Source organism: Canis lupus, chromosome 25 (assembly GCF_011100685.1).
Source record: "Canis lupus familiaris isolate Mischka breed German Shepherd chromosome 25, alternate assembly UU_Cfam_GSD_1.0, whole genome shotgun sequence".
NCBI classification, from domain to species: domain Eukaryota; kingdom Metazoa; phylum Chordata; class Mammalia; order Carnivora; family Canidae; genus Canis; species Canis lupus.
Genome location: NC_049246.1, coordinates 6201704 through 6219077, shown reverse-complemented (window position 1 = coordinate 6219077; position 17374 = coordinate 6201704). Strand labels below are relative to the sequence as shown.

The window sequence follows — 17374 nt, the reverse complement described above, 5'->3', positions numbered from 1 at the left end:
TCCATCACTCAAAACAGCCTTCATTTCTGCCTCTGGCTTTCAGTCTGATGCACAATTCAGTTTCTATTGGCTTCGGATCTTGTTTTAGCTTGTCGGTCACAGGTTTTCCTTCTCTCCACAGCTCTAAGATGTTAAAGCCTCTGGGATCCTTCCCTGCTGTGGTGGTCCCATCTCCTTTCTGTCCTGTGATTGCACAAATTTTAAGCTCCTTTGGGTTTAAAGTCAACTTGTGGGATTTGCACAAATCACCATTTCCCTCAGTTACTTGTTCATGGAACCCTCTCTTCCCACATCATATTCTGGCTCTTCAGATGACCATTCAGGAAATGCTACTTGAGACTGAATTTCTACAAGCTGTTTTGCAGCATCTGTATTTTTAGCAAGCTCCCTAGACAATTCTGATGTACACCAAAATTTGTGAAACTTTGTTGTAGAAATAAGGGGAACTGAAGTTGTAATAGTTCTCCCATAACTTTTGACCAGTCTCGCTCACTCATTCTTTAGGACTCAAACATGAAACCCCTCGAAGCTCCATAAACTTTCACAATCACAACTAAGTTTCTTTTGTACTTGACAGTTATTATAGTGTAAGTCTGAGACATATCATCTTTGCCTAAACATTTTTATTTTTCCGACCTCTGCATGGCACTAAGATTCAGGAAGCCTGAATTCTTTTAAGTCTTTTCAACTAGGCAATTGGACCCTTTTGGTAATCTGTAATTCAACATTCAATATAGACAGCTTGGAATAGTAGATTTTACAATTAGCCTGACCTGGGTTTTAAATCTTGGTTGGAGCATCCGCTGGCTGTGTGATATTGAGCAAATCATTTAAGATTTCTGGGCTTGGGATTCCCTAGCTGAAAACTAGAAAAATGATATGTACTTTACAGGCTAGTTTTGAAGATTAAATGTCATTTCAATATGTAGCTATAAAAACTCCAGTGCCTCAATAAATGTGTTTACTCCCTCCTCTCTCTCTTTACCTGCCTCAGTCACATGAAGGGCCAATTGTGGCTGATAATATTGTTTCACTTATTTGACGGAGGGTGGTAGAAATAAAATAAAATTGCATAGATTGAAAATGCTTTGAAGAGTTAAATGTGTTCACAGAGAAAACAGCATTTTCTACTGAGAAGATGTAAAGCTTTTTAAGGGAGAATTGTTTCCATTTTAAAGTACTTAACATTTTGGTTTCAATTTAAACCAAAATAAAAACATTTAAAAGGTGCATGTGTCTGTGTGTTAGTTAAGTATTTATTAGTGATGGTGCTAAATTTAAAGTTCCTGACTAAACAAATGCTCACATTATTATTCTGGTTTTGTGTATGATTTCCATTTTTCTTTTTTAGTATGTATTTTCAACAAACCTATAAATACCCTTCCCCTCCCTACTACACATACACAAAAGAGGTTTTTCACAGCCTTACTGCCTGTTATAACGGAGGTTAAAGTTTAAATGTACATCTCTTCTCATTTCTGGGTTTGTGCAAGGTTAGAACAGTAAATATTGGAGAAAAATAGAAAACGAAACTTTTGGTTATGGCCAGTTTGTTAAATAAAAATGATCCCATGTATTTTTATTTGAATTTAAATTGTACCAGCAAGGGTTTAGCATTCATAAAATTCTTTTATAATTCTGAGATTCTGCTAAGTGAGTACAGAATCTCACAAATGCAAAATAACGATATTTTGAAATTGAAAATCAAGGACTAAAAATTTCATTACTTCAATATATCACCTAATGTCAAAAAACATAATGCAAGTTCTCTGAGTAAGATTGTATTGACTGCATGTACAATTCAGTCTATTAGTATGCTCCATTATTTTGAATTTGTTAAATCCTTGAATAAAAATCTCTTGGCCAAATTATAAAAAGTAATAACAGCTACATTATCACCTCCCAGTGAGAAGATGGTTTGTCACAATGAGTAATGAGTAACGTTCTTCCTACTGAGATGCTATCAGGCACATTTTACACATCCCTCGCACCAGACAGATTTGATTTTCTTTGCCCAGAATACACACACACACACACACACACATGTGTATGTGTGAATACCTATAATTCAGGTAATATATATATATATATATATATATATATATATATATATATATAATGAATCCTTTTATTCAAGGATTTAACAAGAAGATATATATATCTTAACAAGATATATAACAAGAAGATATATATATCTTCTCAGACAAGGGACATGGTCAATGACTCCATTTATTAAGTTGAGTTGAGTTCAGGGTCTGTGTGCCCTGCCAATCTACTAACAGTTAAGCCTGTGGAGACATGCCTCACTCCGAGAACAGAGGCTCTGGTATTCTTACATACACAGCTTAATAGAGAGATATTATTATTTCTGTTTCACAGGTGGGAGATCAGAGGCACATCATCAGAGGGGGATGCACAGAGCTGCAAATATGATTGCTTACCTTCAAAGCAGGGAGAATGACCAGGAGAACCTTGATCCTGGTTTATTACCTAAAGTAGGGTTGGGAAACAAAGCTGCTATTCTGAAATGGGGAAGCAGACATCATTGGCATTTCACCTAGACAACTCTGCCGGGGTTCCCTCTGCATAACCACCCCCAAGGCCTCTTGGGAAAAGAAACTTAAGGAATTTAAGACTAACACCCATGCCCTAGGATACCAGAATTAAGAATTTCTTTTCTTTTCTTCTTTTTTTCTTTTATTTTTCCTTCTTTCTTTCTTTTCTTTTTCTTTTTTTCTTTTTTGAATTGTGGTAAGAGCACTTAACATAAGATCTATACTCTGAACAAAATTTTAAGTGTATAATACAGTATTGTTAACTATAGGTACAGTGTTGTACAGCAGATCTCCAGAACATACACAACTTGTATAATTAAAACTTTAGAGTCATTAAAAAGCAACTCCCCATTTTCCTTTTCCTGACAGTCACCATTCCAGTCTCTGTTTCTATTGAGTTGGAATATCTTAGATATCACATATAAGTGGTATTATGTAATATTTGTCCTTCTGTGACTGGCTAATTTCAATTAGCATCATACTTTCACAATATATAAGCATTGTCACAAATGACAGGATTCCCCGCTTTCTTAAGGCTGAATAATAATTATTATGTATGTATGTACGTGTATGTATATATCACATTTTATTTATCCATCATCTGTTGGTGGACATTTAGTCTGTTTCTCTATCTTGGCTATTGTGTATAATGCTGCAGCAAATGTGAGAGTACAAATATTTCTGAGAGATCATGATTTCAATTCTTTTAGATATATAACTAGAAATGGGATGAGATCAAAGGGTAGTTTTATTTTTAATTTTTGAGGATGTGCCATAATATTTAACATAGCAGGCGCATGATTTTATGTTCCCACCAATACTGTACAAGAGTTCCAATTTCTCCACAACCTCCCTAGCACTTAATATCTTTTTGTTGTTTTGTTTTCATAATAAATTAATAACAGGTATGAGGTTATACTTCATGGTGATTTCAATTTGCATTTCCCACATGGTTAATGATGTTGAACATCTTTTAATATACCTATCGTCCATTTGTATGTCTTCTTTGGAGAATTATCTACTCAAGAACTTGTGCATCTTTAAATCAAGTTGTTTGGGGTTTTTTTGCTATTGAGTTGAAGTTCTTTATATATTTTGGATATTAACCACTTAGACAAGTGGTTTGCAAATATTTTCTCCCATTCCATTGGTTACCTTTTTTACTGTTGATTGTTTCCTTTGCTGCGCTTTTTAGTTTGAAGCTTTCCAATTTGATGCAGTTCCACTTGTCTGTTTTTGCATTTGTTATTTGTGCGTTGTGCATTGGGTGTCATATTCAAGAAATCATTCATTGCTTAGGGGCGCCTGCATGGCTCAGGTCATAATCCTAGGATCCTGGGATAGAGCCACACATCAGGCTCCCTGCTCAGCGGGAAGTCAGCTCCTCCCTCCGCCCCGACCCCTCCTTCTTTCCCTCCTTCTCTCTCTCTCTCTCTCTCTCTCTCTCTCGCTCTCGCTCTCTCTCTCCCCCAAATAAATAAGTAAAATCTTTAAAAAAAAAAATCATTACCTAGATCAGTGTCCTGAAGTTTTCCCTCCAAGTTTTCTTCCAGGAGTTTAAAAGATTCAGGTATTATATTTAAATCTTTAATCCACTTCGAGATGATTTTTGTATGGGTGCAGTTTCTTTCTTTCTTTCTTTCTTTCTTTCTTTCTTTCTTTCTTTCTTTCTTTCTTTCTTCTTTCTTTCACTTTCTTCTTTCTTTCTTTTTTCTTTTCTTCTTCTTCTTCTTCTTCTTCTTCTTCTTCTTCTTTCTTCTTTCTTCTTTCTTCTTCTTCTTCTTCTTTTTGTAGGTGGATATGTTTCCCAACATAGTTTGTTGAAGACACCATCATTTTCCTATTGTTTATTCTTGGCACCCTTATCAAAGATCAGTCGACCATACATGTGTGGGTTTATTTCTAGATTCTACTCTTTTCCATCATTCTATATGTCTGTTTTTATAGCAGTACCATAGTGATTTAATACTGTATCTTTGTAGTATATTTTGAAATCAGGAAGGGTGACGCCTCCAGTTTTGTTCTTCTTGGCTCAAGATTCCTTTGGCTATTTGGAATATTTGTGATTTCATTTGAATTGCAGGATATATATATATATTTTTTTCTATTTCTGTGGAAAAAAAATGCCACTGGGATTTTGATAGGATTACACTAAATCTATAGATCACAATGAGTAGTATGGACATTTTAACAATGTTAACTCTTCCATTTTGTGAACATGAAATGTTTTTCCATTTAGTTGTATCTTTTACATTTTTTTCGTTACTGTTGTGTAGTTTTCAGTGTAAAAGCCTTTTACAATGTTGATTAATTTTTTCCTAAGAATTTTATTCTTTTTGAAGCTATTGTAAATGGGATTGTTTTCTTAATTTCCTTTTCAGATAGTTTAATTGTTAGAGTGTAGGAAACAAATTAGTTTTTGTATGTTGATTTTGTATACTGCAATTTCACTGAATAGTTAGTTCCAAGGTTTTTAGTTGAGTCTTGAGGCTTTTCAACATATATGATCACTTTACTTGAAAACAGAGATTATTTTAATTCTTCTTTTCCAATTTTGATGCTTTTGATTTCTTTGCTTGAATAATTCTCTGGCTAGGATTTCTAGTTCTATATTAAATGTAAGTGGAAAGAATGGGCATCCTTGCATTGTCCATGTCCATGTCCAATGTCTAAGATCATTAGAGGAAAAGCTTTCAGTTTTCACCATTGAATGTGATGTAAGCTGTTTGCTTTTTATGTAGGACTTTTATTATGTTGAAGTATATTCCTCTATATCTAGTTTGTTGAGGGTTTTTACCATAGAAGTTTGTTAAATTTTGTAAAATGCATGTGATCTTTTTATCCTTCATTCTGTTAATGTAGTATATTGCATTAATTGATTTGTGTATGTTGAACCATCCTTACATACGAGGAGTAAATTCCACTTAGTCGTACTACAGGATCTTTTTGTTTGTTTGTATTTTAGAGAGAGAGCACATGTGCATGGGAAGGGGGCAGAGGAAGAGAAACAAAATTGTAAGCAGGCTCCATGCCCAGCTCAGAGCCTAACATAGGGCTTGATCCCCGACCCTGAGATCATGACCTAAGCAGAAATAAAAAGTTGGATGCTTAACTTACAGAGAGATCCAAGTGCCCCTCCAGGATCTTTTTAATGTGCTGTTGAATTTGGTTTTAGTATGTGTTGAGAACTTTTGCATTACTATATATTTGGGATATAGTTTTGTAGTTTTCTTTTTCATGTAGTTTTCTTGGCTTAGTAGAAGCCTAAATAAAGCCTTTATTCTGGCTTTATAGAATTAATATGGAAGCCTTCCTCTTCTTCAATATTTTTGCAAGAATTTAGAAGGGATTCATGTTAATTCTTTTTTAAACACTTGATAGAGCTCATCAATTAAGTCACCTGGTTTGAAATTCAATCTCCTTATTCATTACTGGTTTGTTCAGATTTTCTATTTCTTCATGATTTGGTCTTGGTAGGTTTGTGTGTTTCTATGAATTTATCCATTTCTCTTAGGTTTTTCAAATCTGGCATGTAATTGTTCATAATAGTCTCTTATGATCCTTTATATTTTTGTGGCATCAGTTGTAATGTCTCTTCTTTTGTTTCTAGATTTATTTAGTTGAGTGTTCTCTTTTTTTCTTCTTAGTTATTTAAGCTAAAGGTTTGTCCATTTTGCTTATCTTTTCAGACAAAATTCATACTATGGTGGTAGGGCCATAGACTTGCTTATCTTTTCAAACAACCAACTCTTGCTTTCGTTAATTTTTCTATTCTGTATTGCATTTATTTCCTCCTTAATCTTTATAATTTTCTTCTTTCTACAAATGTTGGGCTTATTTTTTTTTTTTTTTAGTTCCTTGTGGTGTGAAGTTAGGCTGTTTACCTGAGTTATTTTTAATGTAGCAATTTTCATTTTAAACTGTCCTTTTAATATTGTTTTATATATACAACTGTCCTATTACTATGTTGTCAGCTTCATTTGTTTTGTATTCTTTAATTTAGTTTAATCTGTTTTTTTATATATTTTTAAAGATTTTATTTATTTATTCATGAGAGACACAGAGAGAGGCAGAGACATAGGCAGAGGGAGAAGCAGCCTCCATGCAGGAAGCCCCATGTGGGACTCGATCCCAGGACTCCAGGATCACTCCCTGAGCCAAACAAAGGCAGACGCTCAACTGCTAAGCCACCCAGGTATCTCTAGTTTAATCTGTTTATATTTAAAGTAATTGTTGATAGGTAAGGACTTATTATTGCCATTTTGTTAATTGTTTTCTTTTTGCCTTATAATTTTTTGTCTTTGTTTTACTCTTTGCTATCTTCCTCACGATTTGTTAATTTTCTTGTAATAATGTCTTTGATTCCATTCTCTTTTTCTCTTGAGTGTCTTCTACAAGTATTTTCTTCGTTGTTACTATGAGGCTTATTGAAAACTTTTTATAGTTATAATTTTTTATTTTAACCTGATAATACATTAACTTGAATCATATACAAAACCTCTACACTTTTACCTTTTTAACACTTTGCTATTGATGTCACAATTCACTTCTTTTTATACCATGTATCCATTAATAAATAGTTATATTCATAGTTATTCTTAATATTTTTGTCCTTTAACTTTTTTACTAGAATTAAAAGTGATTTACACACCATCATTATAGTGTTAAAAATTCTGTACTTGTCTAAGTACTTAAATTTACCAGTGAGTTTTATATTTTCATATGTTTTCATGTTGCTGTCTAGCTTCCTTTCACTTCAGTTTGAAGAATTTCTTTTTTACATTTCTTGTAAAGCAGGTCTGGGGATGATGATCTTCCTCAGCTTTTTTGTGGTGTAAGTAGTCTGAGAAAATATGTTTCCTTCACTTTTGAAGCCAGTTTTGCTAAGTATAGTATTCTTGATTGGCAGGGTTTTTTTTTTCTTATAGCACTTTTATCATATAACCCCACTCCCTTCTGCCCTGCAAGGTTTTCTTTTTTTAATTTTTTAAAAATTTATTTATGAGAGAGAGAGAGAGAGAGAGAGAGAGAGAGAGAGGCAGAGACACAGGAGGAGGGAGAAGCAGGCTCCATGCTGGGAGCCCAACACGGGACTTGATCCCAGGACTCCAAGATCGTGTCCTGGGCCAAAGGCAGCTGCTAAACTGTTGAACCACCCAGGGATCTCCCCTGCAAGGTTTTTGCTAAGAAATGAGCTGATGATAATATGGCGTCTCCTTGTATGGAACAAGTCACTTTTTTTCTTAATGATTTCAAGATCCTTTTAGTCCTGGGCTTTTGAAAATTGGATTATAACTTGTCTCCATAGATTCTATTTGGAATCCTTTGGTTTTCAAAAATCTGAATGACTATTTCCCTCTCCATATTTGGAAGTTTTCAGCTATTATCTTAATTAAGCTTTCTGTACCCCACTTCTTCTCTATGATTCTCATTATACATATGATAATTTACTTGATGATGTTCCATTAATCTCTTAGGCTTTCTTCATTCTTTTTCATTCTCTTTTCTTTTTGCTCCTCTGACTGGATGATTTCAAATGCCCTGTCTTCCAGTTTGTTAATTCTTCTGTTTCATCATATCTGCTGTTGAAACCCTCAATCCAGTCATTATGTTCTTTCATTCCAGAATTTCTATTTGGTTCTTTTTTATAATTTCTCTCTTGAGATTCTCATTTTGCTCCTATGTCGTTTTCCTGATTTCAATTTGTTGTCTATCTGTGTTCTTTGTAACTCACTTAGCTTCGTTAAGATAATCATTTTGAATTCTTTGTCAGGAAATTGACAAATGTTCATTTCCTTAGAGTTGATTGTTGGAGATTTGTTGTGCTCCATTGTGTTATATTTTCATGATTCTTCATGTTCCTTATAGCTCTGAATTAGTGTCTGTGCATTTGAAGAAACTACCACTTCTACCAATCTCTATGAGACTGGCTTCAACTGGGAAAGACCTCATCAATCAGCCTGGCTAGGGATTTTGGGAGCATTTTAATCTTTTTCTATGATTGTGTCTTTTCTAGACTTGTGCATGTAGATTCCTAACTAGAGTGGATTTACTGGTTTCCTCTTTTTCAGGATTCTATAACCTCTTGCCTCCTTCTGGTGTCTGACTATTGTACTATGGGTTGGGACATTGGAGGTATTTCCTTTCCTTTCCTTTCCTTTCCTTTCCTTTCCTTTCCTTTCCTTTCCTTTCCTTTCCTTTCCTTTCCTTTCCTTTCCTTTCCTTTCTTTCCTTCCTGTGGAGAATAATTGAATTCTGCACCTTCTCTTAATCTTACCAAACCATGCTGGATGCAGCAGATCATCCACTTCTTTATTATTGTAGTTAACTGCCTCTATCAAACTATAAGAGTTCCATCAGTGCCAGAGGTGTGATAAGAACAAACTCACTCCTTGGGCAGCATACTGAAAAGTAGGGTCATTGGAAGCATGCCCCATTCTTTCTTTTCCCAGGAAAAGAAATAATGTGTCCCCAAAAACTCCTTTTGTATTGAGCTGAGCTAGACTGGAGAAGAAACCAATGCTCTTAAAGTGAAATTGTTCTTCTTACACATTTTAATGCAATTGTTTTTCTGTTTGTGTGGATCTGGAATACTATGACTTTTTAACTAGATTCTGGGCTTTTCATAAAGATATTTTGGTCCAAATATCATGTTAAATCAATGTTTCTGTGTGTTAAATCAATAAATCAAGGGCTGAGGTTTAGACTTCTTCTACCTGCTGATATCACTCCTAGGATCAAGAATTTTAATCAAATAAAGGACACTTACTTATCCCAATTCTCAAGGATCATCCTAGGTGGGCAAGAAAATTAACCTCTAAATAAAAGTGGAGGGATCCCTGGGTGGTGCAGCGGTTTAGCGCCTGCCTTTGGCCCAGGGCGGGATCCTGGAGACCCGGGATCGAATCCCACATCGGGCTCCTGGTGCTTGGAGCCTGCTTCTCCCTCTGCCTCTGTCTCTGCCTCTCTCTCTCTCTCTCTGTGTGTGCCTATCATAAATAAATAAAAAATTTAAAAAAAAAATAAAAAAAAATAAATAAATAAAAGTGGAGGGGTACTTCACTTCAACTTCTCTGTCCAAGCTCTGAAAGATCATGTTCCAAGTTAAAAAAAAAAAAAGAAAAGAAAAAAGGAAAGAAAGAAAGATGAAATGCCAGACCTTGTTTTATGAAGTTAAGCAAAAGAAATCTAAAGATCAATGTGGTTTGACAGTCTTCCTGTATCACATTGGTATACACATTTTAAGTCTTGGACAATAAAAATAAGTATATCTCAGCTATTGTAAGTGGTAGAAGAAGCACCTGACATTTAAGGGAAAAATAGTTAAGTCAAGACATTTGGCACCAGTGAGAAATATTTAATGGCCATGTGGGGAGACCCAGCATATGGAGGGTTTGAGCCTGCTGGCAAATAATGCCAGGATGGCCATATATCACTGGGCCATAGCCATATGTTCTTGAGAAGAACTACATTTTGTAACCACTCTATTGGGTACCCTGATCTCAATTGCTCTTCTCTTCCTTCTCCTTCCACTACCCCTATCACCGGTGTGACCAAAAATCTAAGACTTCTCTATATGCCTACATATGGGCCTCTTAGAGACACAGAATCAGAATTATATTCAGCAAGAGAGCTGGCCAAAATGTAAGTTTGTCACCTACAGAACTCTGACTAATAAACACAGCTCATGCACTGCTTCAGGCAAGCATCTGTCATATATCCATGGTCAGAGCTACATGTTCAGCCAAGGCACTGCTCCAAACCTGTTCACACTAGTCACCAAAGGCTGTCAAATGAGAAAACAACAATTGATGGCTTTACAAGTTTTTGCTGAAAACTCTGTCTATAATGATCTTTATTCCCTAAACCCTAGAGCACAAATAAAACCTATCAGATATAACTTGGCCTTTAATCATATCCTATCTAGTAGATAAAACAACACAGTATCTGACTTTGGAGTCAGATAGAACTGGACCAGAATTTCACTTGTACCCTTTGGTGTGTGACCTTGGAAAAGTTTCTTAAACTTTGCATCTCTGGTCCATCACTACACTGTAAGATAGGGTAAACTAGAGTGAAATACTGTATATTAAGAACTTAGCTGAAGGTTTAATGAATGGTAGGAACTCAAGTATTATTATTATTATTATTATTATATGTTCCTTTCTCCCATGTATACTGCAAATGCCTAGATGGCAGGATCATGTTGAATACTTTTTTTTTTATGACCATCACAGTATCAGGAACAGGAGTACTATTCAACCTATAGCAGTGAGTATACCAAGCACACAAATATTATTCCTGAAATATCTCTCACTAAAGAAACTAGGACTTCTGGAGAAATGGATGATTCCAAGTTTGGGATGGGAAATATGCAAGATGAATCTGGAACATCTTTTCATAGCATGAAACAAAGAATATAGGAACAACTGGTTGGACATCACTGGGTGACAAAATGGTAAGGGGTCAGAGTATAAGTTTCTCTTTACAGAATTATTATAGCTAATGAATGAAGAAGGATAGACTATCCACTGTGCAATCACTAATGAATTGTTTGAATTTCATAGACATTAAGATCATAGAAAGGCTGACAACCAGACTATGGAAGAGCATAATACTACTATGATGTAGTTTTGCCTCCAGATGTAGGGACACAATACCATCCATGAAATAGTCTTGCCAACAATATTGAACCTAGATATGATAAAACCTCCAGGTCGAATGATAATACACATGTAATAAGTATCAACATTTTGATAATACAGTTTAAAAATATACAAGAGAATTCATTTTACTAACTTTCTAACTTCCCTTTAATTCTAAAATTATTTGAAAAAAAAATTTTTTTAAACAGGACTTTTTTTCCTTTTGGTTGTTGATACAACCCAAGCAGCTAGGACATGTCCAGACATGAACTCAGTAAATAGTTTCTCAAAGAATGAAAAATTAATGTCAAGTAAGGACTCCAGTCTAGAAAGGTAGGATTAGGAACATTCCCCATAAAAATGGGAGTAGAGTACCTGTGAATTGATCTCTGCACATGAAGAGAGTGTGTCAAGAGAAAAGCTGGTTTAGAACTATAGTTTCCATCATTCATTAGAAAAATGTTTATTTTATGCTCCATCCTTTCATCTTCTGCCATAATAAACTATGATTGGTATTTTTACAGATTAATTATAGTAATAGTAATTGGACATCCATTAATGTTAATGACCCACACTTCCTTAAAATTACAGCTTTTTCAAACATTTCTTAAATGTTGAGGCAGTCAAATGACCTTTATTTGATCCTAGATAGAATTCGTGATAGCCCCAGGTTTGAGATGAACTTGACCCAGAATTTTACTTATTCAATGCATGTCATTTAGTATTCTGCCTGCCTAAGCATCTTATTTTAGAATCAACCATATGGAATTTTGATGCCAAGCCTTATCTTAATTCTGAGCTATCTGATAGCTTGGTAATTACTACAAAGCCATCAAGTACCACCAAACAATTTGCATCTCCTTAGGGAGTAATTTTCCTACAGGACAAATAGCAGTTGTCAAAGGACTAAGAATAATTTTGTTTACAAGCACAGATTTAAAAACCACTAAACAAGTATGAACATGCACTGGAGATGTGACTTTCACTCTTAAGTATCTGACTTTAAATCATTAAGCTTTAAATGCTTGTAATGAAAAAAACAAAAAGTGCTTCAGCTCTTCTGATAAGCAGTAGGAAATTGGGTCTCTGTGATTCCTCTTGACCCATTAATGGGCATACATGTTGAGCACTCATATTTGTGGGATGCCTGGTGGCTCTACAGTTGAGCGTCAGCCTTTGGCTCAGGTAGTGATCCTGGGGTCGTGGGATTGAGTCCCACATAGGACTCCCCACAGGGAGCCTGCTTCCCCCTCTGCCTGTGTCTCTGTCTCTATCACTGTCTCTCTCATAAATAAATAAAATCCTAAAAAAAAAAAAAAAAGAACTCATATTTGTTCTCATCAACTTGTTTATAAAAGTACTCGAGGCTAGAAAAGGAGCACTTTCTTCCTTGAATTAATTCATTTCATGGACATAAATTTAGTAAATGTAAAAATCAATCACTTCTGTGTGCAGGATCCTATGCATAAAGCCTTAAAAATATTGTTCTTGCTTTCAAAATATTTTCATTCCTTTGCATCTCATAGTGCAGCATGGCACTGAAACACCCATGTATGCCCCCTTGGACTGTTGATATTTACTCAACTGCTTGGTTGCTCTGTGTAAAAGGAGATACTTTAGGTTTCAAAAATTCAATATATTGCTTGAAAATCACAATTTATTCCATCACAAACACCGATATTATTGTTCTCTTTGACTCCGTAGAAATAATCTTCAGTGTAATAAACATTATGAGTTTATCCATTAATAAATTACCCTATGGAAAGAACATAAAAGATTTATCTCATCAGAGACTCTTATGGTTGCTGAAACTTCACTCGTTATAATTTCCTGCCCTAGAATTGCCTTCCAAAATAAAATAAATTAGTATTTAAATTATTCATGGATATATAACGTTTTGATGTTTCAAATTTTAGAGAGACCTAATATGGATCAAATTATTAAATAAAAGTTTAAAAGTCAGTCTAGGTACCTCCTAGTCATTTAGATTTTCAAACAGCATGATTTTTGGGGGGTGCAGGGGGCTTATGTTAATTAAAAACCCTCATGCTGTGGGTTTTCGCTTTCCCTGGTGACTTTTCCTGGAACTGATGGGCTTTGACAGATAGGGGCTATATTGCAGTAGTTATAGAAGTAAAGCTGAATTAGGTATGTTTATATTCCATGAAGATTTTCATTAGCTAAACACTTACTCTGAGCTTACATGATATCTGTCAACAAGATTGTTATCTAAGACAAAGAATTATCTCATCAGTATAACTGGTATAGTGTAGTTAGCTGATATTCGGCCAATCCATGGTTTTATCATCAAGCTATATCCAAGGAAATGAGAGTACCATATTTTATGTCTCCAAGACTAGTACTAAATGATCATATAGAATACATTTGTCAGCACAGTATGAAATAGAGATGTGCCGGTTATCAGATAAATGAATGGATAAATAAATGTGTAATTTAAATATCGAGAAACCCCACAGGAACTGTAATTTACCAAAATCATAATTATTTATCTCATTGACATATTCTAGGTAATATTTGTAATAAGATTAAGACTAGACTTTGAATTAAACAAACTTTTGTAGCAAGGTAGCAAGTTTGTGTAGTTTCATGATTGCTGTGGGTATCAACTTCACTAGAATCTCTCTCAACTGTGAAAATATCCCCAAAGAAGAAATGTGTCATGACACTATCCATTCATTTCCTGTATTGAGACACAGCTAAGACAAAGGCCAATTTTCCCCCTCACTATCTCTTATCAACTAACCTGTCAATGAGAAGAGAAATCTCTTTCTTCCCTATGAATTAAGTTCCTGGAGCTTTCTGGTGCAGGAAATTGTATGCATCCATTACTCGATCAACACTTTATTGTTTAGTACCAAATCTTCCCCAGATATGTGTTGTACTGTCTTATAATCATTCACACCCAAGGTTTGGGTCCTGCTACTAAAATTGCAATTTTGCCCAGATGACACTTAATAGTCAGAAAATACTGATACAGTTTCAATTATTTGTAAAAAAAAAAAAACCCAAAAAACCAAAAACAAAAAACCACTTTGAAGAGCTTTGGCATCTCATTTAAAAATATTTCCATTAATATACTTTTATAGGTGGAAAACACTCCCTCAACTATATTATTTTAAGGCAGTCACAAAATTTAAGGATTTTAAATTAAAACGGCAAGGCAGTTCATTAAATAGCTCCCATAGAAATTACCAGAGAAAACATTAATTAACAAGGTAGCATAGATAAGGCTGGAAAAAGATATAACAAAGTAAAGTTCTACTTGTGCATTGAACAAGTCACATTTTTTGGCACTCCTAACTTTACAATACATATTTTGACTTGGCTTGAAATGATCTATTTTGATAAACTATCATTTAAAAGGATGTGAAAATTGTTCAGATGTTGAATTTATCTTTCTTTTCATAGATATTAAAAATAGGTAAAGGAATTGGAGTGGAAGGCTATCTTTTCAAAAAGGGATGATTATTTTCCTGGAAAGGAAATATGAGGCCAAAGAGCTGAATCCTTTGACTACTACCCCATTTGATAAACATAGTTCTATGAATGGACATTATGGCAGTCTCTCAAATGCTGGTCAGTCTGGGTATATAGAGGCTCTCATTCAGAGTGTGAGTTATTTCTGATCTGCTAGACACTTCTGCAATCCTTTTTTTTTTTTGAGCTCCATAGTTGACAAGAATAACGCATTCACATAATTTCTGAAACATCAATAGTATGCTGCTGAATTGATTTAGTAGTGTGGTGGCTGGTGGACATGCAAGCTGACTTAAGCTAGAACTGATGTATTTTGGAATATAAATGAGGTTCCGTGGGGTCCAGAGCCAACGGCCAAGAAAGGATTCTTGAGACATCTTAGGTGCATAGTGGTTTTATTAAAGCAAGGGGACCAGATCCTTGGGCAGAAAGAGCTGCTGCTGCTGCTGCTACTGCTGCTCCCTGCTGCTCCCTGCTGCTCCCTGCTGCTCCCTGCTGCTCCCCGCTGCTCCAGGATTGTGAGGAGCAAATGAATGTATACTTTGAGGTTGGGGAAAGTATAGATAAGGGATTTTCATATGCTAAAGAAGACTCAGGGTGTGGGAGGCCTTGCTATTATTAAACTAAGGTTGCTTTTCCCTCTATCAAGGCATTAATCTCAGGATGGTTAGGAGCTTCCTGGAGGAACTTTATACTTTGTCTGCCTCAAGTAATTGACAATGGGCTGCAGGTTATAAGGACATTTAATTTTACCTACATTTCCTTCTGCCTTTGTTTTTCCACATCAGAACTGCCCAGAAAGCCACTAGGTCTATGATATCCACAGTGTATCTCCTTCCAAAATGACTTTTTTTAAGAAAAGATTTTTATTTATTCATTTGAAAGATAATGAGAGAAAGAGCACAACCCTGGGGAGAGGCAGAGGAGAAGTAGAAGCAAACTCCCCACCGAGCAGGGAGCCCTTTGACGTGGGGTTTGATCCCAGGACTTCAGGATCATGACCTGAGCTGACCACAGATGCTTAACCCAAGTGAGCCACGCAGGTACCCTCCATTGACTTTTTTTTTTTTTTTTGACTTTTTTTTAATGGAAATGATTACCCTGCCTTTCCTCCCTTTTCTTCTTTCTTTCTTTCTTTCTTTCTTTCTTTCTTTCTTTCTTTCTTTCTTTCTTTCTTTCTTTCTTCTTTCTTTCTTTCTTCTTTCTTTCTTTCTTCTTTCTTCTTTCTTTCTTTCTTTCTTTCTTTCTTTCTTTCTTTCTTTCTTTCTTTCTTTCTTCTTTCTTTCTTTCTTCTCTTTCTTTTTCTTATTGTAAGTATGGGGAGGACAGATTATGTTATTGGCTTTGCAATTTTCTATAATGGATTTCTTTTTAAAGGAATAAGAAGACTCCTATCTAGTTTCCCTTTTGATTTTATCAAGGTGGGCACTGATGGAGAGGAGGGGCCCATGTGCAGGACTTCCCTGGGTGTGGTATGTGGCTGCAGAACAATAGTTGCACATCCATGGCTATAGTATATCAGGCTGTGGTATGGAGCAAGCCTGGCTTCAAGGTGAACCCAAGGATACAAAGGAGAATTTTCTTCTGCTTAAGTATTGAAGTCAAATCTCCAGATGGCAAAAGGAAGAATTGGGCAGATGAAAACTAACAATAAATGTTTATGGCCATGCTAATAAAGCTGCATTCTGTTGGAGTGTATTTTATGTACCAGAAAGGTGGAGCTAAGATTCTAGGAATTCAAACACAGAAAGAACTTCTCTCACTCACTGACTAATATTTGAAGATAAATCTTTTAATTCTGTACTTGGAGCTAAGACACAACTCAGAGATACTACTGGGAAAGGAAACATATTGCTTATTACAAACTATTCATGTCAGATCCTTTCTTAATGGCACATTTTGATAAGGGTGATACTGCAAGAACATTTGGTTTGGGGACAGAGATTTAAACCAAAAACAAAACAAAGGATATAAAAGTGATGTCAGAGACCTCAGTGAGTTGATGGAAATTCTTTTAAAAAATGTAGTCTAAATGTAAAGGTAGATTTTTTACAAATAAAATGTATGTGACTCTCATGCCGTATAACTACATATCACTCTAGTGTTTTACTAGAACATGATGAAGAGAGATGATTTATCTAGAATAACCACCTAGAGAGACTAGCAAGCAAAATACCTATTAAAAGAGTAATAACAATGGAATTTTACTGCTAGTAATTGAAATATACTCTAAAGCTACCAATTAAAAATTGTTATTATGATCCAGATTCCAGAATTGACAGCAGTGGAAGTAATTAGTAGTTTAGAAGCAGACCTTAGTATATGTAAAAATGTACTATATGATAAATGAGACATTAAATATCCAAAGGGAAATAATTAGCTTATACAGGCTTGAGATGGTTAATATATGAGAAATAATTTGAGAAAAACTCTTGTTATAAAACATAGGTGAAATATGACAAATGTCCTCGCAAATGCATAGCAAAGCTCCCAGGAAGGTGAGGGAAATCTCCAGATGCTGAAAAATAAAAGCAATGCTAACAAATGGAGAAGTAGAGAAGAACTGAAGTGGTAGATTACCTGGATTGATTGCAGTTCTGGGAAAACAAGATATTTGTTTTTTATAGCCACAGAAAGACAGGAAGTAAAGCTTTCAGATCACTCTCAGTGGGAGTT

At 35.1% G+C, this 17374-nt stretch overlaps 1 long non-coding RNA gene across 3 annotated transcripts in view; it reads left to right on the top strand.

Moving 5' to 3' along the window:
* LOC106557737 overlaps positions 1 to 17374 on the top strand; it is a 140582-nt gene that overhangs the window by 79942 nt on the left and 43266 nt on the right. The window contains exon 5 of one of the 3 annotated variants that reach the window (XR_005378346.1): positions 15584 to 15644. The exons of the other annotated variants lie outside the window; for them this stretch is intronic. This is a non-coding gene — a long non-coding RNA (uncharacterized LOC106557737). Of the gene's footprint in view, positions 1 to 15583; positions 15645 to 17374 lie in introns of those variants that run through there. 3 annotated transcript variants of the gene reach the window in all.